Source organism: Leptinotarsa decemlineata, unplaced genomic scaffold (genome assembly GCF_025532065.1).
Source record: "Leptinotarsa decemlineata unplaced genomic scaffold, Ldec_3_MD MMD2_P_RNA_scaffold_5, whole genome shotgun sequence".
Taxonomy (NCBI): Eukaryota; Metazoa; Arthropoda; class Insecta; order Coleoptera; family Chrysomelidae; genus Leptinotarsa; species Leptinotarsa decemlineata.
Genome location: NW_027412532.1, coordinates 4,422,999 through 4,450,309, shown reverse-complemented (window position 1 = coordinate 4,450,309; position 27,311 = coordinate 4,422,999). Strand labels below are relative to the sequence as shown.

Here is a 27,311-nt window from a genome sequence, read left to right as displayed (position 1 = left end):
TGAACTCCGTCATTTCATTAATTTTTGTATCTACTTCTTCTTTACAAACAACGTTTGTCAATGAATGAATCCTATTTATTATTATTATTATTTCACAAACTACACCTAACGATTTGATCCTCACAAACTATATTTTGAAAAATATCACTTCATGTTTTGCCATCACAGTAGGTTTTTGTTAGTGAAAGTTACTCAACGAAAAAGCTACTGTGAAAACGAAACATGTCGTTAGGTGTAGTTTCTGGATCTTCATCAAGTAACGGCCGAGTCTAACAGAGAATTCTGGAACGTTCACCTCTCCAGATGAAACTAACATAAGGTTTTTATCATCATATTTCATTACTGCCATCTCAAGCAAAAATTAGTTTCACTTCAAAATATAAAACTTTTTGTAGACAATACGATAAACAGTTCTAAAGCAAATGGAACTTCAAACACAGTAGGTTTAATAGACTGACGCCTATCAGAAAACAACTACTCCCCTGGTAAATACCACGAAGGGCGTTGAATTATATCCGACAGGCGTCAGTGCAGGAATCTTCAACGTCTTGCACGTTTGAAGTTCCATTTGCTTCAGATTTTTTTACTGCCAGTCTTCACTGACTAATAAAAAAGTTTTTCTTCCTTATTCAGAGGAATCGGGCAAATTACGGATATGCAGTTGATTAGTACCTCGTCCACTAGATGGAGTGACATTTTGTGATGTTCGCTCCAACTTCGGAAGAGGAATGAAATACTCTGAGAGAATTCCGATTTTCAATTGTGGAGTATCATTGACTTTAGGTCGATGATGGTCACTATCTTGCACTGATGAGTGGCTAATAAGCCCGAAACCGGTCTGCAAGTGTGCCCGTTCCATTATTGAAGGTCGACTCTTTCAGTTGTATTGCCAATTGCATATGCAGGAAATTTTCTATGAAGATTCCATCCAAAGCCCTTCGTGGTATTAGCGAGGGCAGTAGTTGTTTTCTGATAGGCGTCAGTCCATTAAACCTACTATGTAGGTATATCGAGACTGGCTTGAACGTTTGAAGTTCCATTTGCTTTAGATTTGTTTACTGCCAGCATAGTTCACTGACTAATAAGAAAAAACGATAAACAGTTACAAAACACCGAAATGGAACCCGAATTGCCACACTTCATTGATTCATATAACCCCACATAAAACAACAATCCCTCACTTTTAACTCCACTATTGATATCCAAAATGTATATATGATATCCAGAAATCTCAAGATCATAATCGAAACTGATTTGTTCAATAAGACATTTCTGACTCGAACGAAAGAGTTTTTCCATATTTCAAGGAGATCGAAAAAAATACGCGATGTATTGGTATTGCATCAAGCTGAGTCCAGTAGGTCGGCTATCGTTGACAATTACGAGTTTGGAGCTTGGAACACCGTTCCGAACCCGAAAACTGTACACACCTCTGCAGCTTCATAAAGCTCAGATCGGACCTTTTTTGAAGTGTTGTCTTGTATGAAGCTCCGCCCCCAAACTTATCCTGAAGTTGCTGGATTCCATCCAGAGAATAGTTATCCGCCTGATTGGAGAAGCGAACATCACTTGCAACCTCGATAGCCTGGAACATCGAACAAAGGTTGAAGATTTGTCTCTCTTCTCTAGATACTTTCACGGGAAGTGTTCAAGTGGCATGACACATTTGATTCCACCAAGAGCGGTACATATCAGAAATACGCGACGAAATGTGGCTGCTCATTATTTTGAGGTTCAACTCGGTACACCTCGAACTTCATGTTCGAGGACTCTTTCGAATTGAGAACTCCGTTTGTGTGGAATAAACTTCCTGAAATTCAAATCCAATATCAATCGCTACTTTCGCATAGCCACCGCTTAGGGATTTTTCTGTAGTACTGGTGATGATTACCCAATAACTAGTCATATTTTATGACTGATTTTTGTGTGTCCTCATCACTGTTCAGTAGTTACATCATAGTAAATGAATTTAAGTGAATTTTATTCAGGTAAGCATAATCTACAATATGAATTCAACATTAAAACTAGATAACTTGAGAAACTAGAAGAAAAAGAAAAAAAGGAAAGAACTAACAAAAACTGGAAATTGTGAGTCCAGGCTCAGCTACCTAAGCAATGCTTGTGTTGTAGTCATCAACCTGGATTACACATATTATTCACATATTAAGTGGTGAGTAGAGAGAAGGAAAAAATTCATTGTGAGGAAGAGACTATATGGATATTTATTGTATTTCTTATTATTATTTGAGTGCGTATACGGTTTTCAGTTTGTTATAATTTTGATTCATATATTCTTTTAGGTTTGATTTCATTTTACTTTTAATAGGAATGACTTTGTTTTCTAAAGGGGCTAGGTTTAACAATTTTGGAATAAAGTATGATATAAATTTCTGTGTGTGCGTTAGCTTGCAGAGAGGAACATTTGTTTTCTGCTCAGAATTAATACGTGTGTTGTGAGTATGACTTATATGAGAGATGGAGATATTTTGCATCCATATTAAGCATTAATACGTATAGAGTTTTGTTACATCAAATAAGCCAGTTTCCTTTTAAAAATCTTCAATAGAGTATTGGAATTAGAATTAGTATTTATTTATTCATCACTGAAGAATTTACATATACATACAAGAGAATACATATATATATATATATATATATATATATATATATATATATATATATATATATATATATATATATATATGCAAAAAACTTATCGGACTAGTCACAAGGCAATAAAGAAAATTCAGAAATACACCATGTAAAATATAGAAAATATACATAAAATTAGATTGAAATTCTCTACAATGTTGCATCTGAAAGCTCTTCAATGTATGAGAAATACACATACGATTGGATTAAAATTCTCTACAATGTAACGTCGGAAAACTCTTCAATGGAATAAAATGATTGACTTATTAGATAACGAGTCAGATTATCCTTCAACACATTTGCACTCGCTAAGTTTAAGTGCGGGAATATATTCATAAGTCGGTTATAGCACCTGATTCCTTGGTATATGTGAGAATCCTGGATGCTCTCACTATTTCTTGTATTGTATTTGTGTAAATCACATCTTCTACTCAGGTCATTTTCTTCTTTTTTGACATTGATGATAATCAGAAGAATGTAAACTGAAGGGACTGTTAGAATTGAGAGTTGTTTGAATATGTTTCTACAAGAGGTACCTTGTGTTTTTTTTTAAAATAATTTTTAAAATGGTATTTTGCATAACCTCTAGAATGTGTAATAATGTTTTACTGACACCACGCCATATAATGATACAGTACCTCAATGAAGATTCAAGATTATTCAGATTTCTGATTTAATAGAATCATTGAGTCTCTGAACTGTGTTGTCAATTTGTTCTTCCCATCGCGGGTGTTGGTCCACATATATACCCAAATACTTCATGTCAACTTTTTTGATTACTGGACATGAACACTGCGTTGGGGTTCGGCATAGATACTTATGCACAGTGAGAGTGTTATTTGAGGGTTGGTCTTTTTTTGTTGTGGTGAATGCAATGAACTTAGTTTTTCCCACATTCAGACTCAGGAGGACTCATATTCAATCAGAAAAGTACATATTCGAGCCCTGTTTCAGCGTTCTCATAAACTTCATCCCAGGAATCGCCTTCGAATAAAAGTGCTGTATCATCTGCGTAAGATATTATTTTGCCATTGGTATTATGAAGTTTATAAAAATTGTTAATATAGATCAAAAATAAAATAGGACCCAGCACTGTCCCCTGGGGCACGCCTATGTTGCTCGGGCTGATAATGAACTGGAGACATTTCTTCAGTCATCACGTTTCTATTATTACCTGACTAATCTCCGGGTATACTACGCAGCTCATTCCCAAAATTTTTGATGATTTGAGTGACAAGGAGAATATGAGGTTACATAGTGAGTTGTTAACTATAGATAGATAGAGAAAGATAAAGAAAAGCTCGAAAATGGAAACTATGAGTGAATCTGAAGATGTCGAATGACGTTCTGAACAAAAATAGTTTTCAAGATTTGCATAAAAAACCCATAAACAGTTATTTCAAATTTAAATCGTGAACGCACTTTTGTTTCTTCCCGTATATTGTTTGCATCTAAATTCGCTATCTTCCAGATTATTTATTTGGAACACCTAATAGCAAACAGACTGATCTGTTCGTAGAGGTATTTAGGTCGAAACCTGCGCAAATGTTTCATTTGAATAGTTCCTTCTCACACTATGTACTGTATCTTTCATTGAAAAAGTGCATAAATATTAGAGGAGAAATCATACGAGTTGCTCACTTCAATTAAACATTTTTTATGGGCAATTTAGATCGTACTGAAGTTATTGGCGCAAAGATATTGTATTTTTGAAGTGATGCCAATATTGCTGTTTTGGACAGAAAATGGAATGTCTTTCAAGTACGTAGAATATCAATAATCATTTTCGAAAATTTTGCCTGGATACAGAATCACGAAAATGTTCGTGTTGATTGAGTTCTTGAAACAAATGGCTGTAATCTTCACCTGCCTAAAAATTTTTTTCAAAAAATTATTTCAGTGATGCATTTATATTCTTCAAAATAGTTCGTTTGAGCTCACTGTGCTCTTATGAGTCATCATTCAGAGAATCAAATAGCAAACAAAGATCCATACAAGGGAAACCATTCACTACCACTGGCGTCGCTCTGATCACTATTCAGTATGATAAGCGAAAGATTCAGCACCTTTGAATAGAAAAAATGATCTAACCACAACTGGGAGTCAACCGGAACACCAGGAATTACGAATATCCAGTAATAAAGGAATGGAGGAAGAGCAAAATGACTTGCTGGGCCTTCGATGTGGATACTTACTAAAAGACAATCATCAAACTCATAGCATATCAGTTGTTCAACCTTCCAAGACATATAGAGAAACCTAGGAATATGGAAGCGGTTAGTATACGAAAAATATTATCACATTATAATCGTACCACGAAGTGACGGCTACATTCATCAATTCATTTCATTGTGATAGCAGGAAAGCCCACGATGCAAAATGGGGATTTACTCGAGCGTCATTGAGACACATTAAGTTGCAAAGCTTAGATGATAAGAAGAAAAAAATGTTATATAATATATACCTTTTCATCGGTGGGGGAAACGGCTATAGATCTTTAAATATGTAAAAAAATACTGTTGCATGGACATACTCGAGCGCGTCATATATTGATAGCATCAATGTCCTACGTATTTTTAATAATGTTGATATGTTAATCTGATCGTTTGCATGATTTGGGTGGTTGTACGTAAGGGTTAAAAGTAAAAAGAAAAAAAATTATCGAGCGCGTCAGATTTTCTGAAAGGGTGTTAAGTGCAACAAAAAAGCTTCCATTCAATAATCTGACGATTTCGATCTGACGCAAACTCCATTTTTATAATGTGCAAAAAAAATTCGCTATTTTGAAATACTCAACCCCGTCAGATTAAGATATATATGGTTCATCTTTATGTTTTAGACGTGCTGTCTCATAATCTGACGAGTATCTAGAGGAATTTGCTTAATCTGACAAAAACAATATTTTTTTATTTATTTTTTCAATTCATTGAACTTAATTGATTGAAAAGCTCAGGAAATAGCATGCAAATAAATAAGTGTATGTTTTTTAACCAGAATACTTGTATTTATAAGAAAATTATTTTTTTTAAATGCTCAAAAAATTTAATTTCTCATAATCAATTGACTAATTGATGAAGAAAAGAGAAATTAAACTTTCTATGTTTTTACCACTTCTATTTGTAACTAACGTCACTGCAGTTTCGTCCTACAAGGACATTTTCAAACTTATATGTCCTTATATACTGTATAAGTTTGAAAATGTGAAAAATGTTCAAGTTCAATTTCTTACTTCTTCATTATAATTTCCTACCACGTAGTAACGGCTACATCCATCAATTAATTGATCTTCATCTTCATCACGAACGAGTCTCTGTGATCAGCTGTGAGGGCGTCATGGCAAGAGAATTCAGAGTGGGGACGAAGTGAGAGAGTAATAGATGAATAGAGAAATAGAACCTCGAAGAGGGAAAGATAGGTATTACACAACTGCACGCATTAAACTTTATCGACGAATTTTTGTTATTTCGGCTTGCGGAAATCGTCAGATGATATATTTTTCGTTATCTTCGGATTATTTTCTTCAAAATAAAAAAAAAATAGCGAGAATGTGGAAATGACGTAATTTTTTACAACTTTGCTGCACTCCCCTTTCTTTACGTCACCCTCAAATTGTCAGATTACTACACTTTTTAGCATATACACTTTTTAGCAGGTGACTAACTCACCCAACCTTAATCTGACGCGCTCGAGAATTTCTAATCTGATACTTAATATATATATATGGGGCTCATATTTGGTGGAGGTACTCAACCGGGTACAAGGTATTCCCCCGTATATTAATCTGCCGCACTTCAGTAAATCCCGAAATCCCCGCTCGGGCTCCCCTATTATGTAGTTCGACAAACATTACTAATGGCTTGACAATATTCAGAAAGGAGGAAAAGGTAACGAAATGATTAAAAAAAAGTCTTTTATATGAAAGCAATCGACGTAATTCAATCAGGAATGACAACTATGGGGAATTACTAAAGAACCTTACCAACCTTAAATGAATATAGAATTAAAAAAAAAACATACAGAGATGTCAAAATATGAACACACTAACTGTAGGTAGGATTCTAAAAATTGAGTAGCTAGAATATAGGAACTTCAAAATATTCACAGGCCTGACAACTACTTGCAAGGTTCTTGAATGAAATGAATGACACTTCGTAACAGTTCGTAACTCTTACGATTTCACGATATAGCTCAAATACAGTTAAATCGTTCATGGAGAAAATCAAGGATATACCATGGAAAGATTTCAATATTATCTAATCTATAAATGTCAAACAACTATAGAATCTTCCCAAGATCAATGTTTTAAGTAATGGAGAACAGAATTCTGCCTATTCATTCATGGATATGAATTGATTGTAGCTAAGCAAGAGAGTATCCACATTACTTTCCATGAACATGCATCTGTATAAAGGGGATTATTTGATATTTTTCAATATAAAAAACAGTAGAAGGCTCTACATCGACTTGTAACAATAGATCACCAAAATCATTGAAGCAACCATTCTCAGTGGTCATTATAAAAGATATGCAACGTTTTGAATTTGATGACAGAAAAAAAAGGAAATCTGTGAATTTTCTTGCAGTCCAGGTGCAAAACCTAAAGTTATGCCGTTGATATGCTTTGGTGTGATGAAATCGTTTACAGCACTCTTCCTCACAAGGAACTCATCAGCTTCATCACAGGTCAGTATGGCCACGAATCCACTCCACAGATAATGAGTTGTGTCTTTCTATTGACGGAAGTGTTTTTTTTTGGATTCACTACCAACTCACACTTTGTTCGGTGCGAAGTGCGCTCCCAAAATCTTTTGGTTATCACAGATATTTTCATTGAGGTATGTTCGAGGTTTGTTCCTAGTCTCCACACAAAAATTAATAACGCAGAAGACTCTAGACAGGCTGATATCTTTGTTGTGGGATTGTTCCAGGTGTTTTCCACCCATCTGTGAACGGCAATAGCTATCTGCTTTTGATATTCCCTTTTCCCTGAGGACCCAATCCTCCCTTCTGCAGAACAGGCAGTTTTTAGACAGCTGGAGGAATTGAGTCGGAGATCAGTAGCCTGCTAAGCTCAGCGTGCAGGTGACAACATGCACAGTTATGTTTGCTGTCCATTCAACTTCTCTTTCCCGAAATATGAGTAGAGGAGGTAGGTATACAAGAATTTCCATGGTCGCTGATGCCGTGGAACTGTTAGCACCAGCGATAGCCAGGCAAGCCTGATTTTGTACCAAATAGATTCATTTCGGCCACCGCGCAATTGTTCCTTACTGATTTTCCACGAATTCTCACAAATGCCTATAGGGACGGTCCAACTTCATGAAGAACTTCTTCTAGATGAGCATTCCACGTGGTTTCTTCATCAAGCATACTGCCTAGATATTGTCCAAACGTTGGTGGGATGGTTTAAGATGGTATATAGGTCATTCTTTGCCATTATGGGTTTCCTCCCTCTCCTCCTTGAAAGTATCTTGATTTGGGGGAGTGGAAATCCAGAAATGGAATAGTCTCCTCATTCAGGAAAAACGGAGTTGAAACATTCAGACTCCTCTTCCTCCCGAAGAGGACTATCACAGTTTTGCTGGATACCAAACAACTGCTTCATCTGGAACCAACTATGAACAACATCCAGAGACTTGAGATTATGGTGTTGAAGTCACAATAACGATGTTTCTCATTCTGAATATTCATAAATGGCAAGTATTTCAGTTTTCTTCATACAGCATACTCAAAGGTGTGCAATTTCAGTGAAATATTTGAGAAACACAGCCTTATGAAATCATATCTGTTGTAGTAACCGCCGAAACTTCCTCGCAGAAACGTTTATTTCATTGCAGTTGGTTTGAATTGAATGAAAATGAGTTGAATTTTCATTTGAATCGTCACCCAAAAAGCCCCTTCGCCTAAATGATCAGTCGTCAAATTAGGAACTGAAAAATCGAGCAACCGGTGGCTGCGATATACCTGTGACAGATTTGGAATGGGAAACAAAACAAATGCCCGCGCCTGTCCAACCACCGGCGGATTTGTTCCTATACTGAAAGATTAACACGCACAGCAGCGCTAGTTCAGTCGCTGTTCAGTTGCTTCTTCGCGTAGCAAGCTTGATCACAAAGTGGAGCGCGAGAGCTTGCGTCCGGACGACTTAGTTTTTCACGGTATAAATTCATTCATACTTTCATAAATTTTTTTCTTGAATTGTTTTCGATTATTTTGGCATGTGGTTGTGTACGTTGCACTGTGATTAGTTTTAGTTTGGAGTTTTTTGAAAATTTTCAGTTTTTTTGGTTTCGTAATTCGAGCTCTCCATGGTAATTATATTTTTTTTTTAACTTTTTCATTGATCGTCCAACAATGAGGGAAGCTGATAAAACTATTCTTTACTGAGTTTTGATATTATATTCAGAGAATAAAAATTGTTTACGCTGATTCATGTTTCGAATATTTTTTTTTAGAAATGACCTCGATAATAACGTTCAACCCACGTACCATTTCCATTTTGCTGCTGTTTACATCGTTCCTTGTTACATAATTTTTTCCTCAATTTTATATTAATTTACATCGAAATTATTCATAACTCAACTCGCCTTCATTTATTTCAACATCGAACTTAATTGAACATGAGAGAAAGAATCTGTTGATTGTAATATATATATATATATATATATATATATATACTTCTGAAATGACTTGAAACACTGTGGAGTGTCCACAAAAAAAATATTCATTGAATTTTCAAGCTATCCAAAGGTTTTTTTCATGAATTGAAGGGGTTATATATATTTTTTTTCTTTTTTTTTTAGGAGGGATTAATTTTTGGAAAGAAAGTTTTCGGCTTTCTACTACTCCATCTTGATACAAAAAAAGATTATTTTTCTTTCGTATAATTCAATGTTAATATGAAAGTAGCTGTTTCAGGAGGACTTTCTTTCAGTTTGTGTCTGAAAGTTACTTCTTTGCATGATCTACACATCCATGTATAGAGTTACTTCCTTCCTTTCTTTGGAAGACTCCCTCATCCTTTTTTTTTTCATCTTCCGAATTATCATTTAAAAATTCATTGGCGATCATGAATCGATTACTATGTAGAGAAAAACCGATTCAAATAATTGAAGGCAAATGCACATGTCAATATCAATATCATTGCAAAATATATCAGATATCAATTGAATATGTGTAATATTACACATTTTTTTTATTCAGAAAAATAGATTGTAAAAGCATACTTTTTATTGCTCATACTCGGATGTTTCATAAATATAATTAGTATGGTACGAATTCGATTTTTAATTGAAATCGTTTTTTATGTTCGTATTTTCGAAATTTTTTCGCATTTCCTTCAACAAACAAAACTAATTATTTTATTCAATACTACAATTTTTTGTGTCGGAAAAATTGAAAATTGATGATTTTTTGGTTTTCTCTCAAATTCATATCTTTCAATGACTTCTTTTCAAAAAGTTATGGATGACAAGATAGTAGTCTTGAACATGAAGTGAAGAATTTATACTTTGCAAATTCTGAAACATGTGATTTCCAGTGACGTTTCAGTAGAATTGAGGAGACAGAACAATTTCAATTGATGAATAAAACGAGTATTCAATCGGAAATATTGATGTTTTGGAAAAACTACTTTTGGCTTCTGTGAAAACTGGAAGGAAACACAAATTCTCCAAGGAAATTGAATAGGGAAAGTTCTCCCAAATTGTCGAATGGATTCAGTTCAACATCAGTTTTTCGGAAAAAATTCAATAACATGGTCCATAGCCACGTGTTTCGTGATAGCTTTCCATTTAAGTTTTCTGTAACAGACTAATTTCTGAGTTTTTGCTGCTTAGATGTCCAAGAACATCATCTGAGATTTTTAAATACTGATTTCAAGACAACTAGCTGTCGGTTTGACTTCTCAACTTCCTGATTTCGAATAGACCTCAAACAATGTCAACATTAGCTCAAATAAATTGTTTTTCAGTTCATCAGTTTCTGCGTTTTACATGATCTGGTGTTTTATTTGTGTTTATATATTTTCCAAATCGTTAACAATCCACTTGTTTTTTCAAAACTACCTACTCATCACATTATGAAGTTTCTGAAGGACAAACAAAAAAAAATCTTTTCTCAACTCAGCCAGCCGAATGGTCCCACTCAATACCAATATTTCTTGAATATGATATCTTGGACCCTCGAGATATCATATAAAACAATGAAGTGAAGAAATAATTAAAAACACATCCTATTCAATATTTCAAACAAGTTTCAAGTCAGTACAAAAGTATTCGTTGAATATAACATTAATTGGGTCAGCGAGTAAGGGTGATAAGTTTCCAAAATAGACACACAATATTAATTTCTCATTAAAAAATCTTTCGTGAGTTTAGATTTCAGAAAGTCCCTAAGTTGAGTTGACAGAATTTTATACATTTATTTAGTACTATACAATTTATTCCTTATCAAGGTTTTGACAGTTACACTGAACTTACAGAACTTCATTTACGTAAGATTTTTTAATCAATTACGTATATTTGTCAGCTTCTCTCTTTCAGGAATGTGCACTGTTAATAGCTATCAACGAAAGTAGCCTGCAGCAAAAATTATCCTTACATACGAAATATATTATACATTCTTATTTTGACACTAAAACAGTGCACATTTCCCTGACTATAATACTTTATCTAGTTCATTTACAAGTACTCTCTGAATTGTAATGCTGGTTTCCCATAACACATTGGTAAGAAAAAATCTCTTATCAAATATTTACGTACGCACAACAGTTTTCGCATAACGAGTGTCTATATATTCTGTTACTGCCACCTAAATAACTTTATAGATACCTTATCTAGTTTTATCGTCTCCATTGTTAAATTGGAGGCCCATTTTTTCGTGACTGACTAGGTGTAAGCTATTTTGGTGTATCGAAATGCAAAACTTTTCAATGAGGGAAAACTAAAAAAATAACAGTAAGAATGCAGCGGTCGGAAAAACATTTCTGTATTCAGTATTTTGAACGTTGAGTTAGTAGAAACTTTTGTGATTTGTTAAGACAGCAAAAAGATCTGAAATTAAATCATACATAGAAAACAGACATGCAAATGGTAATTTTTCTCAAAATATTACGAGTAATTGCTACTGGATGTCTTCTAGGAAAATGAAGGATTCAACATTAATGAAAAATCCTCTTAAGTTTTCCATTTCATGGCAGAAAGTTTAACAATATATAATGCACGAAAAAAATATCGGAACCATTCAAATCGGTGATGATAGGGTTTTCGAAAATAGAAATATTATTAAAAGACCCTGCAACAGTAAAATAAACTTCTTGCATGTTGATAAAAATCCTATAACTTTTGCTTGAAATAATACTGAAAATGATCCCTTATTATCGAGTGCTTACGGACCTGGCAAAATTGACAATTAAAAAATGTTTGGAAAATCATTTTTTGAAACTTTCGCATCAGTAAGTTGAATAAAAAATTTTTATTCTGACTTGCTGATGAGAGTACTTGCAGTATTTCAATATATGTGACACTAATTCTTATTCAACAAACCATAGGATACGAACAACTGTTGAAATTCGTGAAAATTCAAGGGTTTTAAGACCGTCAATTCATTCACCAGGCCCAAAAATATAGTAAATGATCGGCATAAATTTCATAAGGTATGAAACGACGGAATTCTTGAAATGCTTTTTGTTTCATACATGTGACTGACGTATAATTTCCTCTCTTCCATATAGCTGATTACTGTTTTTTAGTCGAAACTTGTATGAAAAACATCTCATAAATATTAACACGGTATGAGCGTAGTTACCTCAGGCATATTTTCTTAAAAACTTGGCAATTACAGCCTTTATTTCCATCGCACTGGACTAGCTGAAGTTCGGATAATAGGAATTCAAAAACAAAGGGATAATTTAAATAGAAAGAAGAGGCAATGAACATTAATAAAATTTTGCTGCCTGTCCTTGAAGGTACACAGATATGGTCAGGTAATTCAAGTAAGAGGGTCAATGTTTCCATTCCATTTTCCAAAGTATCACTCCAAATGACGAAATCGATTAAAAAACCAATTGATTCAACGGTTTCAATGCTAGTAAATTTCATAGGTCAAATCTCGTTTAGAAATAGGAAATAATCTTATTGTCGAATAAGCAGAACTGTTCTGCATTTCTATTAATACAGAGGTATTTTATGACATTGGATTCTTCTCAACGCATATTGTTAGCATATACCTGCAACTAAGAACATTTGTTCTTGGTCTCAGCATATATAAGAAGGAATATTTTACACTAGATGCATACGAAGTAATTTGATACAATCGTGAGCGATAGATTCATTCACCAAGCCATGTGGAAGTTACGCTTGTATTGGGAAGAAGTGGGACATGATTGCAATTGGAAACTTGACTTGGAAGTCGCAGTTTTCTGCAAGAAAGAATAGACGATATTTGAAAATTTGTCTTCGAAAATTACTTTTTGAAAGTTTTTTGTTCAACGTTTATCTACTTCACTTGTAAGGCAGATTCAAAGGATATATTTCAAGGAAAGGGATGGTGTTTAGAGTAAAATCAGATTGAAACACCATTTCGATAAATCAAAATCAAATCAAATCAAAATATACTTTATTGTCCAAGAATAACAATTCTCATGACAGAGCATACAGTCACAATGATAACATCACAAATATACAGTTAGCAAGGAGATCATAAATACAGATAAATTCACACTTACAATAAGCGGACATAATTACATATACAAAACCAACAAGATTTACACCACTAAGCTAAATAACATTGAACAACAAAACTACGATGTGCCAATTAAATGAATGAAGTAACATGCCGGAAAAATAAAAAGAAAAAATTTTTACATCTTGTACATGGAATTACAAGGACTACTTTTAAATATATAAAGAATTAGGCAGCATACGTTATATGACCGCCGCCAAAGATAGAGATCTCAGCAAAAAGAATCCTGAAAGTATTCTTCCAGGGTATAGTAGGACCTCCCAACTATGAGCGTTTTTACAGATTTTCTGAACTTGACTTCGCTTTTGATGACACGCAAGTTTAGGGGAAGGTGATTGAAAATTTTCTTGCCCTCAAAAATTAGACAGTTGTGAGTTAAGGTTGAGGAGGGAATTGGAAGCGAGATCAAGTGAGAGGAGCGAGTGTTATAGGTTGACTCAGAAATAATTATAGCTTGGTATTTCTTGTGCATGAGGCAAGCCATTTCCAAAATGTAGATACAAACCAATGTCAGAACTCCATGTTGCATAAACAAGGGACGATAGGATTCACGGTAATCAGAACTACATAGGTATCTAATTGCCATTTTTTGGAGAGAATACTCTTTGAAATAAATACTGAACACAAGCGCCCCAGAAGCAGATTCCATAACGAAGATGACATTCTATTAGTGCGTAGTATACGTTCTTCGCTATACCCAAATTCAACTCATTAGCAACGACACGAACCGCAAAGCAACCTGAAGCTAATCGATTGCATAGTTTTGTAATATGGTTACCAAACTTCAATTTATTATCAATCAGAAGTCCCAGAAATTTATTATCTGTAGAAATGAAGATTTGTTCCTTGTCCAAATAAACATCATCTAAGTCACCCTTGAATGTTATGATATTTGTTTTGCTTATATTGAGAGCTAAAAGATTGGAATCACACCAATTCTAAACTTTTTCTATATCTATGCTTATGTGGTAGTTAAGCTCTGAAGAGCTTTTGTTGTGCCATGGAATCGAGGTATCATCTGCAAAAATAGTAATTTCACCATTGATGTCTAAGTTGGTGAGGTAGTTAATATGAATGAGAAATAGAGTCGGGCCCAAAACTGATCCTTGAGGAACTCCACTCTCAATTACTTGCTTTCCAGACTTAATACCATTAAATGATACAATTTGGCCACGCTCCGATAAGTACGACCTGAGCCAGGACAGTACCGTGCCTCGAAACCCATAAACTTCAAGTTTGCGGAGCAGTATTCCATGATTTACTTTTTTTTATGATTTATATAGACGAAATAGTTTAAAATAGTCACAAGTACACCATGGTGTCTGTAAAATTCTCACAAAATACGTACATGAGGGTTTATATAAATTATTCAGGATGTGGAACTTGTGTTTTTACTGTTTTTTGGGTATATAATATAACCTTACACAATTTGAGATATAAACAAAGCTGAATCGACAAGTTATCCAAGTTGTGAAAGATTTAACACCAAAAAAATATTAAGAAACATCGACTCCTCTAGAGAATCCTTTTGAAAAATTATGTAGAACGTGTTTAGGGAATTATTAACCACAAAAATTAAACTAAAATTGAACAATTCAAAATGGTATTGTGAATTAATTCAGCTCAGGGCAGTTCGAAATCATTTAAGTCAAAATAAGTTTTCTCAACAGAATATTTTTCAGTTACTTTTTGGAAACAAATCAGATGTGTAAATTCTAACTCAGTTATCAATTTATTCAATCAATGACTTCCACGTGATCACAACTAGTACTTTCTGTACTTACTCTTGCAAAAAACCAGGAAGCTATTCGTTACTTAGTGCAGTTGGCATATTTTTTCAGTTACTGCAATTTTATAGTAAAAATACAAATTACTGGCGTTTGCCCATTCTTATATTAACGTACAGCCGAAGCTATCAAACTCAGAATTCCGAAATATGCAGGTAGGTTTTTTGTATAGCGTAAATAAGCATCAAGAAAGGGAATCAGGAATTTCCACCCTCGAGGAGGAAAGTAGGGGTTCAAAGATTGTATTGTATTTCGTCAGTTTTGAAGTTGGAGACCTGGGTTGATGAAAAAATAACTTAATATGACAAACCAAATTCTACGCGGGCAAAGCCCCGGTATAATATAAATCACAACAGAGAGAATATAGTTTTGATGTTAATCTCAAAAAAGGATGTGATACTCAGTTTGAATTTCGAAGAATTCATCTGGACAGCAACTTTTCACTGACAATTCATGAACAAATTTTTGACTAGGTTAGCAAAGACTTTTTATACCGAAGCCATATTGTCTCTCTTGTTATTTATTTGCTTTGAACCAATTCGTGACTGATTCAACTTTTTTATGATCTACCTTACTCATATAAAATTTTCTTTCATATTCATAGAGGAAGACAAATCGTTAATATATATCGAAAGCAACAACGGCCCCAGAACACTGCCTTGTGTGATTCTTTATATTTGATTGAAGCTCGTTTGCTTAATTTTTTGCCGTGATATTTACTTTGTATACGGTTTGAAAATTGGTATCACTTCATCTGTGGATATGTATATGTCAGTATTAGTTTGAATGATGTCTCTATATTTTTGGAGACTCACATAAGTATCTATTTGATATCAAGGATACCTACAGGGTGATTACAAAAACATAAAAAACGAATGAGCAACTGTTTAGCCTCTATCATCAATTCCTCAACAATTATCCCACTTATAGTAGAATTTTGAAGGACCTAGTACCACTAGGTTAACACTGAATTCAAAGAAAACTCTTACCAGAATCACTTATTTGAGCATTTACTCAATGAGAGTCGAAGTTTTGACAACTTGGACGTCGCAGTATAGTACAATGGCGATCACCTTCTGAATCACCGAGGATGTGGAAATTTATTTTTTCTGTTTGATCTCTTAAACGTTTACTTGCATCGTTTTGAAAACTGGACTTTTATGTCCATAGCACTAAAATCTCAAGAAGTCACATACATACCACCTCTGTAAATAACGTTGTTCAATTCATACTCGAAGAACCTAAAATAGCTTGATCACTTCGGAAGACATTAAAATTTGAGCTCTCCAAACTATAAATAGAACAACTTGAACTCACATTAATGTCGAACGAGAAGTTTACCCCAATTTTTTCAATCTGATGATGATTTTCTAGTAGGTGACTTTTTAATAGATGAATATATAATAGCCTGTGTCTGTTTAACTCGATGAGCATATAGGAATGTGATGCTCCCATTTGGGAAATCTAAAAATAAAATTTTTCAGTGTTGAGATTTCTGTTTATTTCTTCACTCTTCATGAAAGGAACCTGAAAAATGATTTCACAATAAATAGAAGGCTTCACGTGATTTGAACGTGTTTGTCACATATTAAATCAACATTAAAAAAAATCTGTTTAAAATCTGTTTTTCCGTTGATCAGTTGTCGCACCCATACAAACGACGACTCTCAGAAGTTGAGAAACTTGTGCGAGGTCTTATCTTTTAACGTGTGATTCTTAACACGGTTGCAGAATCATCCCCGCTTCGACCAGATAAATTCTCTAGAGAAAAATATCTGGTCGAGGCTGGAATCGAACCCACGATCTTCCGATCGTGAGTCGGGCGCACTACCACCGCGGCATGAGAAAGCTCAAAACGTGTACTTTTATCCACTAGTAACTGAATATTATGTCAAGTTATATTAACTTTTTCGTATTGTGTTTGCAAGCCCAAAGTCGGGTCATACGAACCTGGCTAGTGTTGCCAGTAGATTCATGAAAAGAATATATTTTATAGATTCATACTGAATATATGGTAATTTTCATTATATTCATTTTTCTAATATCAATGTATTTATTCTTCAGTAGATTTTAGCTCTTTAACAAAAGGAGTTCGAAAGTTTAAATAGGATATCTACTTCAAAAACAATACGCCTGTCAACCTTGAACAGGGCGCTCTTCTCGTGCGATTTTTTCTTCATTTGCAATGGATTAATTTCCAATATTTCGCATTCTAATTGCATTTCGGTTTGTGAAAGATATGACCTTTTTTTGAGTTATGAATTATGTGACTGAGTAACACGATTTTGCGACTTTATTTTATATTTATATCTTTTTTTTTTCAATTGATTTCAGTTATTCTGTTCCGAGCGAAGACGAATCCAACATATTGAAAATCATGAAGGTTTACTATTATTTTGATACTTTCGTAAATTATATGTTGAACATATCGTCCTTAAAAAAAAGAAAATACTTACAACACAAAAAATCCGTTGTTGGTGAGAGCTCGTGCCACGTGTTGAGTACTTTTGAGGTTATGTAAATCACTTGATTAACTAATCGTGCAAAATACACTCAATTTTATTATCATTAATAAAATAGGAATAATCAGTAGTTAATATGAGAGTTACACTGAGAAAGCAAAATGATAATTGTAAACTTTACTACTACACTTGATGGATAAACAATAATTATGGCCGAAAACTGTGTAGGGAGCGAGAGACGTCTTAATGTGTCAGAGAATGTGGAGACCGGCTTCGTTCTCATCCCTATTCCGTGCTGTTTACTGAGAAGTGACACCGGTATAGTCTGGCAAATGAGTATCACTAACCAGTAAAACCGTGGAAACTTTTAAAAATCTAACATTGGTAACACTAAGTATATATCAGGAATAAACTCTAATAATAAAAATAAATGTTTATTTTTATAAAAAAAAATTAGATTTGCCATAAGCCCAGGAAAATTTTAATCGAAATAGAGTGAAAAACATTTACGAAAAAGACGATAATTGATCAGTTATCGAGCGGGATGAAAATTGATGAAATTACTAAAATGGCTATTAAAAATTTAGGGGTTGGTGATAAAAGGGTAAAAAGTTAGCGTTGTATGTATTTTTTAATGCCAAATGATAAAAAAATAAGAACAAAAAATTTTGTTCAAAAATCAAAAAAGAAATGTTAAGGGTGAACAACCCTTATCACTTAGGGGTATGAAAAATAGATAGAAGTCGATTCTCAGACCTACTGAATATGCATATAAAATTTAGTAAAAATCGGTAAAGCCGTTTCGGATGAGTAAGGTAACTAACATTGTGACACATAGTTTAAAACAAAGTCGCTTCCCGCTGTCTGTCCCTATGTATGCTTAGATCTTCAGAACTAGGCAACAGATTTTTATTATTCGGGTTTTTCAATAGATAGACTGATCTAAGAGGAAGTTTATATGTATATAACATGCATAATATATTAGAGAAACACTGATGATTTCAGAGGTTTCTAATGTGATGTCACAAATAAACACTTGCGCTTACATTGCAAACTCTGACTGATCCCTACGATACCACAGCATTATATACTATAGTATTGTACACCTTAGAAAGGTCTACAAAAAAATCCGCGACGGTATATGTCTCTCTCTCAGGGATAACCCACAATAACCATTTTTCTTCCTCGGGGAATAATGGCTTATTTACGAAGCGATTTCAAGCAATACAGCAATAATCCTCTTCTAATTAAGTACTTTAAATATATCGTGCATTTAATAAAGATCAATATGGCCCTTCACAGCATGTAATTTGAATAAATATTTTCGAAGTTATCACAGTTTTGAAATGCAGGGACATAGCGGTTGCGGCGGTACCGGCCGGGTACCGCCGAGCTTTCAAATACAGCATATATCATATCGTTTATCATTTTAGAGAAAAACATTCTTATAAGAAATTCTGTGTGCTGAAACAGATCTCATATTTTTCCGAATCGTGTTATTTTTTCTAATTCAATGAACAAAACCCTTTCACCCACCCAATCTACACATTCTACACGTTCAAAATCTTCACGCCTCATTAGCAGAATGCGTACGTGTTCATTCTTTTCTGTTTTGCTGAATATAAAGCAATCCCACCATTCTCTATTCTCAGTTATTTTTGCGGTCAAACTTCTTCTTCCTAGTTTTTAAATACATATCCCAACAACAAGACCCTGGACGCTACCCTCCCTTCAATTCGAAAGTTACCATAATTTCGGGAACTGCTCTACGATTCAACGAAAACCGTGAATTATTTTCCTCTAGACAAATGTATCCCACAGAGATTAACGACGAGTTATTTCCGGATTATTTGCCTGTATTTTCCGATGTACAAACTCCAGGACGACTGCAAAAGCATATTTATAATCATCACAGAATTGTACATGTTTCTATATTTGATGATAATTAAACTTTAGATGTCCGTTTTCGGGGTTACAAATCAACTCAGATACGTTTGAAGTTGTTACTTTGAAGAATATTCTGAATGACTCTTCTTCATACCATTCTTCTCCACTGTAGTGAAGTGTACTGGATCTGATATCATGTAATTTCCTGTCTGCAGACAAAGTTGTGGAGAGGGGCAATTCAAATGAACGGTCTGTGTCAAAACTTGGTACCTTCGTGATAAATCAGGCATTGATCTCCTACCGCCAACTACTTTTGTTTTTCAAAAATGTAGTCCATCAAGTTGAAGATTTGTTGGTGTCTAGAGAATTATCGATAGGAACTACCATTCATTAGCAGAATTCACCAATACTGAAGTGATTTCCATTTTCAAGTTTTAGCAAGCTATTCATTTCAACTGATATTCACCTGGTCATTCAAATCCGAGAAGGATCTTTTCAACTAGGAAGATCAAGGCAGGGGAAATTTAGTTAAAATTAAGGGAATTGAAAAACTTTTTGCAATCACACTGTACTTGTTCATCAAGACAGATAACATTGGGGTCATTAATAGCAGAGTTGATTTCAAAAATTTTGAGTAAATTGAGGAAAGTGCATTTTTGGCAAACATGTAATAAATCTAAATCGGAACCAATATCAACCACAGTTGTAATTACGAGTGTGATCACAGAAGGAACTTTTTGTGTTATGATCATGTAAGTGTAGATTTCTGAAATTATCAATCAGTTTAACATTTTCAGGAACTCTTGTTTTAATTTTCCTACCACTTTGTCCAACATACTGCAAAAAGTTCTCGAACATGTCAAGAAATCCAGAAGTATGCCTGCCTTGTTTAAAAAAAATGTGGTGTGAAGTATTTCATCTGGAAAATGTTGGTATTTTTGTGCGAAATAAAAATTCACACTACTCAATACCAACGACTTCTACACATAATCATCTGTATCTTGGCGTACAATTGAAAAAAAACGAATATACAAATTATATATACTTCAAATCTCTTAATCTGAGGAAATGTTCAATGTGTGTGTGATTTGTGGTACAGGCGATTAAAAGTTTCATCTTGATTGTCTATTGAATTTTCCACCTTGAATTATGAATGACGATGATCACTCATTCATACCAGCTATGAATAAAAATGTGAGGCAACAATGAAGTCACTAAGAGCTCATCATCTCACGACCAGCTCATCATCTGGCTCGTGACATCATCAATAAACATGCTGGTCATTCAGAAAATACTAAATAGCCTATCAAGATGTCATTTACCTTGTTTTCGCTTTCGAAACATACATTCATTTGTTGGTATCTATGAATATTTTGACACTCCCTACGCTCAACAGAAGCGAGTGGTATTCTGAATTATACATTAACAATCTTATTCTTCACATGGATTATCACTTGATTGAAATCACGCATCGATTTTCCATTCAAAAATCAAGGCTACTGCTACTTCCTTAAAAATCGAAATGCAACACATATGAATAGGAGCCATAAAAATAGTGTTTGTTGATGTCGGAAAAGTATTTTTATCACCTATTTATGCACAGTGTACACCTAGCCGAGTATAATAGATAATAATGATGTCATAGTTTTAAATAACTATCTCATTTCAGTTACGGTAAATACGAAATGAATTCAGTTTGTTATCGTGGTGTCTACTGTATATCACGATGTATTTCAATTTGAAATCAATGATTCCAAACTTAATATTTCTGGGAACAAACTATTCCAGGTTTGAGTTCATAAACCTTTCCAAGGTTTGATGATCTTCCATTAAATCGTTGATGAAATCTATTCTAGTATTATGAAGCTCATATTTCGATACGTTTAGTAACATACTCGAAAGTTAGACTCAGATATATTAAATAAAAAATTCAACAACATTATTGATGCTCATTGTAGTACGATATTTCCTAATTGATTCTATTGTACAGTTCAACCAGCAAAGTTTTTCTGTAGTTCCATGGTGTTGCAACAGTTTTATTTTATTTGTATTTTATAATTACTTCCAAAATGCTAATTGATTATAATAGATGATCGGTGAACACAATACAGTTGTAGGCAATAAAAGTGTTTCATAAATTTTTCATAGAAACGTTTATGAAATAAAATTAAGAAACCATTATAAAATAGTCAGGAAATTATCACAGAAACGTTTTTGCAACTATTTTATAAAACTTATTTTCCTATGAAAGTAAATTGTTATGTAGCAGTTTCATAACACTTTTCTGCGAGATTTTCATGATAGTTATAAAACTATTTCAAGCTCATTTTATAACTGTTTCCTGTAGCTTTAATAAAATCATTTTATTGGAATGCTTTCAGATACTGTTTTATTTTCACCATATTGTCACTTCAATGATAATTTTCCAACTACATTATGGTATGGTATATTACCTACTATTCAAAAACACTAATATAACTGTTATAAAATCAAATTGCTTTTGCTAATATATATTTGCTGCCACCAAGAATAAAATGCAGCATTTGAAAACAACCAGCTGACATCGATTCCTAATCACAGCTTTGAAAAATTCTTCAAAATTTTAGTTATGTTTAGTAAGAATATTTTTGTTCAGTTATTCAAGTGGGACATCATCGATATCGTGGTGGAAATTAGTTCTTCAGCAACTTCTAAATATTTGATTTTAATTGAGTGTAGGTACCCCATAAGTAAATTTGAAAGTTTTAATCCATCCTTAATTCTAGACACTATGATACGCATATATATGTGTATATATATGTTATACTTTCAATTTGATAATAATTCCATTGTGTGGATACTGTAGTGGATTTTTCTGTTTGTATCCCGAATATATAAATAAAAATAAATAATAACTCAATGGCGGCCATTTTGAACATTTATTGGGGGGTATATAATAGTTTCAGATTCAGTTCGAGGTGCTTCAAATAGACGAAGAAATTACTTGGTGTTCCATAAAAAAACTTTCTGGAAGCTTTGAGTCGCCCTGTATATTGGAAATACTAAAAAAACACTTAAAACTATCCCACCTAACCTAGTGCTAACAGGAAAAGGTTATTATAATGGTTGAAACCCGTCGTTTAGCCTTTATATTCGATGAAAGAAACTTTTTAGCCAAAACATCTCGACAGATAATATTTATCCAAACTGTATGTGAGAAATCCTTTATTCATACAAGCACTTTTGTAGAAACCTACAGCTTTAAAAGTAGTCCGACTCTGCCGCAATACCATCACTCCCAGAACTAAGTGTTTCTTAACAGTTTTATTGGGGTAACCTAGTAGCTAAAATACGTTGAAATGCTTGCTACCGATACCAATTTTATAGAACGACGCCATTTTAAATGGTAGCGATCCGGGATACTGAAATTAGATGAGTTGAAAATATGAAATACTGCACATAGCTGTATATCAGCTGTAAATATCACTATATTTACAGCTGAAAAGTACATAAATATTATAACATTATATTATTTAGAATAAAGTGAGTTGAGTTTGTGACTAGAAAATTGATACGTTGACAGTGCATTTTTGTATAATTAATAATTTTACCGAAAAAATTTATAAATGAGTGGCGCGCTTAAATTATTTGTCAATAAAATTTCATTTGCAGTGAAAATATCAATCTTTGAAACACAAACAATGTCTTTAACAGTTTTATGAGTGCAAAAGTGAAATTTTAAAATGGCTTCAACCTTTCTATTTCTTAGTTTTCAGTTGGTGACATATCAATTATATTTTTCTAGTGTCCAATACAAAATTACTTCTTGCGTCTTCAAGAAAACATTTTTAATACTTTTTTATTTTATTGTTATCGTTTTCGGCTGTGTTATATTTTATAACGCCTACTTGGAACTACTAAAAAACTCTTGTAAAACTGTCTTCTGGTTATTTTATAAGTATCGCTTAAATATGTTGCAAAAGTGCAGTAGGATAAGTCTTTACAAAACTACTTTTTAAGAGTGTTAAACAAATTTTATAGTAACTGCCAAAATGTTTATAAAACTGTTTTGTAGTGTTTGTAAAAGGCCTTAGAAAATATTGATAATAACTATAATGTTTCATGAAACGATGCCAATTTCCTATTTATAGCAGTTTCATAAACACATTGAAAACATTTCTGGGAAAAATGTAGTTTCATAATTTATTTTTCCGAAACGTTTTCGCAACTATTATAAAATACGGAATTGCTAGTTGGGAGATGAGTGAAAATACGATCTGTAATGATCAATTCATACGAAACAAATGTTTATGTTCATATAATTGTTATAACCTTATTTCTATGAAACGGATAATTTGATTATGGCTCCGCTGTCTGGAGTAATTTGCCAGTCTCCACAACATTTCCTGTGGCTGTGGAAATATCTTACATAAAGTGACACCTCAAATGTCTCAGCCATTTTGATGCTGGTAGGCTATCAACCGAATCACAGCGGATAACAATAATATTGAGATGCACGTACTTCGCAGGATAGATATTCACACAATACAACAAACGAGGAAAGTATACAAAATGGACTTTCCGCTCCACCGTCGATGAGGACGACCGCGATACGTCTACTTTCCTCAACGGCGGAAGCGGAAGTCACAGATAACATCGGTTTTTTTTTTTTTGTTAACATGCGAAATGCTTCTGAACGATCAGTCTGTCGGATATAATCCAACGCCTTTCGTGGTATTAGCCAGGGGAGTAGTTGTGTTAGTCCCAAAATCTACTGTGTAGATATGAGGGAAGACTAGCCTGAACGAATTGTTTCTTCAGATAATTTGATTGTATTGGCGAATAATAGCGAGTCATCCAAAGGCACATAAATTATTGATTTTTTTAATATCTGAATGTTTTATACTCGATGAGGAAAGCCTGTTTTTCTAGTAATAATTCTGAGCGAATTCGAATTTGGTTCACTAATGCAATTGTGAAATGTTCCATCACCTCATTATGTGCTAAACTAATGAACCAAACTAATTGAGATGAATTGGCGTTGGCAGCCATACGTCAAATCAGAAATAAACTCATCATTCTAACTACCATCCATTTCCGACATATCGCTGAAGTTTCTGTCAGCATCTGTTTCGTTTCAAAATATTGAATAAAAGAAATTATTATTCATTCTTATATGTTTCCCATACGATATTTGTTAATGGAAGCAAAGCGGTTGATCTTCCAATAGACACTAACTATGATAGAGGGAATGGATAATTATTGTAAGACAAATTCACAAACGATGGTTTTTGGCAAAATGTACATATTTGTATATTTTTGAATGACGATTTTTAATTTTATATTCAAAAAAGTGGTGACTGTGGTTTTTCAAATGAAAGCATGTGAAAGAATTGAGCAGATTTTTACCTCATTCCGTAGTCGAAGGTTTTCAAAATTCAGTTCTTTTATTTCTTCGAATACAAAATTTTCAAATACTTTCTGAAATATAAGATTTCAAAGTAGTTCAATGCTAGTGCATCAATTCATTTCTGAAGAGATGAATACTTCAATTTAAGTGCCTTATTGCTACGGCACTGTATACAAATATTGAATGATGATTAACATTCCAGATTACATCTGAATGAATAAAATTTTCATGAGACCTTGATAATGGTTTAAAGTTCATATATTACACATCGCTGGATTTATGATGTATAGTTATTTAAGCTGTGTTTCATTACCCATGAAAACCTTAATAATTTTGTTATTGGTACCCTATTTTGTTTATCTGAAGTACGGCTCAGTGTATTCATTTCTCAAAATGAGCGTGTTTCAGTTATCATGAAAGTATCAGCAATTCAAAAAACTTCAAATGTGAATGTTGTAACATCAAATAAAATATTGCTATTCAATGATTCAAAAGATTTTCTCAAATATTCAGCACTCCTGATTTTTTAATTGCGTGTGAAATTTACAGTTGAAAAACTGTATGCATTGGTTTGAAAACCTAAAGAAATGGTGTTCAAATTGATACAACTAACATTACCAGCAATGTTTGAAACTTCTAGTTAATAATATTCTCCTCAATGTATACCGTCGCCACTGCAACCGATTTCCATTATACTTGTCTGTATTATAATTAAATTATTCGGAATAATAGTAGCCTACGTACTTCGAAACATATGTCTGATGTTTTGGATTTGAATCACTATAGATGAAATCCATTTGGAGAAATGTTCTCATGAAGTTGATACCACATAAACAGAGTTCTCCTAATGAAAGAGTTCTTAAACAGAGAAGTACGGGGTGTACTGAGTTGATCCTCAGAACGATGAACAGCCACAGTCCGTCGCGTATTTCTGATATTTACCGCTCTTGGTGGAAGTGTCAAGCCACCTGAATACTTACCGTGAAAGTATCTATAGAAGAGAGACAAATCTCCAGCCTTCCTTCGATGTTCAAGACTATTAAGGTTGCAGTGATGTTCACTTCTCCAATACAATGGAATACAGCAGTTTCAGGGTATATTTGGGGGCGGAGCTCCATACATGAGAGCAATACTCCAAAGAAAGTCTGATCTGAGACTGAATCAGGGAAGCTATCGAAATCGAAAAGCAAGGCCTCATCAACAAAAGGGATGACTCACTAAACATCCCAAGGATTTGGAAAACAATAATTAAAAACAACCCCCAAAGACAACCACAAATTGATAATGAACCATCGCAGGTAGGAGAACCGCCAGAAGCCATTAACAAACCTCAGGTAGAAAAACAGGTAGGAGAACTGTCAAAAGCCATCAGCAACCCTCAGGTGAAAAATCAGGTAACAAATCCATACAACTTACGCAAGCGAAACCCTATAAAAACACCACAAGAAGAACCTAACATCACTTACACCTATAGATAGCGAAGCAGTAACTCGTCTTGATAATGCCATCGGAGATGATGGCGAAACGTCGATTATCGAATAGAACACAACGGATGAACACCCGGAAAATGATACATATTAATAACGAAGAACATTCAATGAATAAACGAACTGATATTGATAGTCTTAGCAAAATTTACACCTACCTACTGAAATATGATAAAGAAAATAAAAAATCTAGTAATTCGAGTATCATTCAGAATTTTCCCACTTGACATTGTCAGCCAAAATTTTTATCAACTGTCATTTATTAATGTTTTTCTAACTGTTTTTGAACCATTTTATATTTTATTCTCACGTTAGTAAGTTCTCCATATTTATATATTTTTTACAAGATATATAATCTTATTATTGTAGTTGTCCTGACGAAGGTGTGAAATATACCGAAAGCTTGACATATAACAAAGAGTTTTCTTTGTAACAGCCCAGCTATTGACTGCAACCTCACGAATTAAATCGATTTATAGTTAATCCAGTCACTAATTATTCTGTTATATATATATATATATATATATATATATATATATATATATATATATATATATATATATATAAATATATATATTCATATATATATTCATTTACATTTTGGAGACTCAATGATATAATACCACCCCACCAAATGCATATTATTAATTTCATCACCTATGGCAATAGTGAAATTTTGGTTTTTGATGTTCTTAAGTACTTTCTTGGTTTTTCCCATTTTGTCTTCATTCGAGGACCGCCTGTCCGGTACTGACGATGCCCAATAGGCTGAAACAGCTGTCTACCGGTGGTTCTTAAATTGAAATCAATATAAGAATGATCAATATAAAACTCATTTTGACTCGAGTACAATCACTGTATGTCACTGTCATACACTTCTAACTTTTCTACCTCTCACCAACAA

The 27,311-nt window shown here is 33.6% G+C and overlaps 1 protein-coding gene across 28 annotated transcripts in view; it reads left to right on the top strand.

The window, feature by feature from the left end:
• Window positions 1–27,311, top strand: part of LOC111513366 (basement membrane-specific heparan sulfate proteoglycan core protein) — a 471,092-nt gene that overhangs the window by 242,366 nt on the left and 201,415 nt on the right. For 2 of the 28 annotated variants that reach the window (XM_074169304.1, XM_074169303.1), the window contains exon 1: window positions 8,741–8,963. The exons of 24 other annotated variants lie outside the window; for them this stretch is intronic. The gene's annotated coding sequence lies outside the window, so the exon portion shown is untranslated. Of the gene's footprint in view, window positions 1–8,740; window positions 8,964–27,311 lie in introns of those variants that run through there. 2 more of the 28 variants (XM_074169305.1, XM_074169306.1) reach the window with 2 other exon arrangements.